Source organism: Notothenia coriiceps, unplaced genomic scaffold (assembly GCF_000735185.1).
Source record: "Notothenia coriiceps isolate Sejong01 unplaced genomic scaffold, NC01 NC01_scaffold00030296, whole genome shotgun sequence".
Classification (NCBI taxonomy): Eukaryota; Metazoa; Chordata; class Actinopteri; order Perciformes; family Nototheniidae; genus Notothenia; species Notothenia coriiceps.
The window spans coordinates 1-3,335 of NW_011362997.1; the positions used below are offsets into that span (position 1 = coordinate 1).

The window sequence follows — 3,335 nt, forward strand, 5'->3', positions numbered from 1 at the left end:
GACTCAAAAAAAAAAAAAGCTCCAACAAGTCGTTTAGGACAGAGAAACCAATGTGAGTTTGGAAAATTGCACAGTATAAAGCTATTTTAGTAGACCTCAACAATGGAATTATGATCAGTAGAAATGGTCATGACATGGGACCTTTAAAGGAACTTGCTTTCCTGAAGGCAAATTTGCCATAGATATAGATGATGGCATAACGCATGCTGCTTGAGCAGTAGTTTGGCTGGCTGAGACATGTAGCAAGTTATACATTATTCTGTGAGAAAAAGTCAATTTCTGGCAATACAGTCAATCATTATCATGGTGATTATTTTGCAGATAAACCTATTAACCCCGCCCCCTTAAAAAGTTATTTTTTGAACGGCTCTTGGAAAGGACCGGAGCCATAAGATCCGGCTCCCTTCAAAAAGTCGTAATTCCCATCACTACTAGTAAATGTCATTGCGCCAAACATTAGCCGCCTTAGCTTAGGGGTGGTGACGTGAAGTTATGGGACTGTAATGTAGTTCAAAATCATAAAGTGGTGTTAATCAGGGGAGATTAACCTGCTGAAAGAAACATGTAAGTATCTTGCATGTGTGTTTAAGATGATCTTTTATTCCAAAATACAATGAAAAAATCTCATTGTTTTCTGTCAACAGAGCCCTTGTGATGCTTACGTTGGTGATGGCCTACCTTCCTCCACTCGGCGGCCTGCTGGAAGCTGCTGTAGCCCAGCACCAGGCTCTCTGAGCCCAGCAGCAGCAGCTTGAGCTGGTGCTGGATCTTCCCGCTGCTCTTCGACTTGTAGACCAGCTGACAGCCACGCAGACTCAACTCCAGCTGAGGCAGCAGGTCCTGGGCACACTTATAACACTGACACACACACACACACACACACACTCTCAAACACAGACACACACTCTCACACACACTCTCACACACAAACACTCTCTCTCTCAAACACAGACACACACACACACACACACACACACAATTATCTATTACAAGGAACTGCGAAGACATCCTACAGTGTAGCTAGTATTTTGTGCGTATTGTGTCTCGCACAATATCAGAGCATGGTAAGTCTGATAAGGAGTTGGTTCAAAATGAGCAGAGTATTTTTCTTTTATTAGTTGTTTTGTCAAAGTTTGTACATTTACTACATTTCCCATTTGAAAAAATAAAAAATTTGGTAAAAATATCCTTGGACTTCTCAGGAAATTCAAAAGCTGTTTTTCCAGAGGACAGTTGTGCGTGCGCCACTTCAGAGGACATCTGCTACATCAACAAGAAGTCGGATTTACAAATTAGACTGTATTAAAAAGAATTCCTAGGCTGAGTTTCTTACTCACTAGCTTCACTGAAAACAATGATTGAAATCAAACTGATTTTAGACTATGAGTCAACTACTTATAAGACTCCAATAATTGGAAAACTAGGAGCATCATGCATCAATGTTAAAGCAGGCTGTTATTTAATAGTTGGTTTATGTGGAGCATATTTTGAACCTTTAACTATGATTTTTTTTATTATTATCTATTAATCTGCTGAATAGTTAGTCCAATAATTGTATGAAAACAATGATTCAAGTAGTAATCAGCTGATTACGTTTAAGGCTTATGACTTTCATGTGTTTTGAATGTATACAATGTTTCATTTGTAAAGTAACAAATATAAATGTAGGTGAAGTAAAATATCCTAAAATTATAATACTCAGTGATGGGAAGTAAGTACACCACTAGAAAATGTTTGAGACTCTTGTATTCTTATTGAGTATTCAATGTTTATGTTTTTTATACCTCTACTCCCACCATTGTGCACTTTGACTTCTTTACAATATATAAAATATAATTAAGTAAGATTTTATTATATATTATTAAATAAAGCTACCCATCTAACGTTACAACCAATAGCTCCACCTTTACCATCAAGTGATTAATGCATCAATAAATACAGTATATCCAATACTATGATGTACACTTTTTTCATAATATATAATAAGTCGCTTTTTATTTTGGCCCTTTAAGTACATTTTCCATCCTTTATACTGTTTCTTCTTACAATAGTTTAACCACGTGGTACCGCTACTTGTAACAGTTATGAGTATACACTGAACCACTAAAACGTCGACTTTAATTAAATGTATTAGGTTAGTTGAAAGCAATAATATTAAGTTTAAATAAAAAATATTTGGTTCAACTTAATATTATTGCTTTCAATTTACCGAATACGGTTATGTGAAATTTGTTTACAAAATACATTTAATTAAAGTAAATGTTTCAATTTTTTCAGTGTACTTCTCTCACCTCTGGATATACTTGGGTAAAGTAACTTAAGCCCAAATGTTATCACCTTAAACTTGGGCTTTAGTAACTGACTCTAAATGGTTTGGCTTCTCACCAGCAGCACGTCGCTCCGGATGATGAACAGCTGTTTGGTCCACTGTCCGAGCCATTTCCTCTTCCACAGGTAACCACAGAGGCGGGACTCTGGGACGGGGCGTAGGCAGGGCTGCGAGGCGCTCCAGTGGATGTAGTGAGCTCGGTCCTTCACAGGCTCATCATCATCATCTTCCTCCCCGTATGACTCATAGTGACTACTGTCTGACTCTGCGTTCTCTGAGACAGGGATGGAGATGTTTTACAAATTTTTTTAAAACACGTTTCTTTGTGTGCACAGATAACCTGTCAACGTTTCAGTTTATGTGTTTGTAGATACCAGTGTTAGATGTGGTTGTGTTGGCCAAGTAAGGTTCTGCCTCCTCGTAGGTATCTTCATCTTCATCACCTCCTGGACCCCCTGGAGGAACGGGTGGCACCACAAGGCCCTGGATGGATGGGTTAGATTGCTTATCATCTATATATTCAATAGAATCAGCACATATCGACTTTGACTAGAAATTCCTGCTATGTCAAACCATAGTGTACTTTTCAGAAAAGGTTTATTGTTGTGTGTCTTTTATTGTTAGTCTGAACTGAATCTAGCAAATACACATACTTGGGTTTCATTAGGCCAAATCCAATTTAATTCCTAAATTCATTCATATTATCCTGATCACTTAACCTTCCGTTTAACGTTCAAGCAAAAATTGGCAGATACTGTAGTGTACAGATATTGAATGCCAAAATATGCATTATTAAGACATCGGTATTCTTTGAATATTTCTTTTTTTCCTGTATTGATTTCCAATGTTTTTATTTTTTATCGGATTAGTGTCGACTGATTGGTACGTTTTTCTGATTTGTGATATTGGGCTATATAAATAAGATTGACTTGACTTCAGGGCCGTCCCTCCCTACAGTCAGATCACGCAGACTGCGTGGGGGCTCACCTCGCGGAGGGGGCCTCAC

The 3,335-nt window shown here is 38.0% G+C and overlaps 1 long non-coding RNA gene across 1 annotated transcript; it reads right to left on the bottom strand.

Annotated features, from left to right (window-relative positions):
* Positions 1-682: 682 nt before the first annotated feature.
* On the bottom strand, positions 683-2,841 carry LOC104959488 (uncharacterized). Its single transcript, XR_799871.1, has 3 exons — positions 2,704-2,841; positions 2,386-2,603; positions 683-858 (listed from the first exon to the last, which is right to left on the bottom strand). It is a non-coding gene; the product is annotated as an uncharacterized lncRNA (long non-coding RNA).
* Between the last annotated feature and the right edge of the window lie 494 nt (positions 2,842-3,335).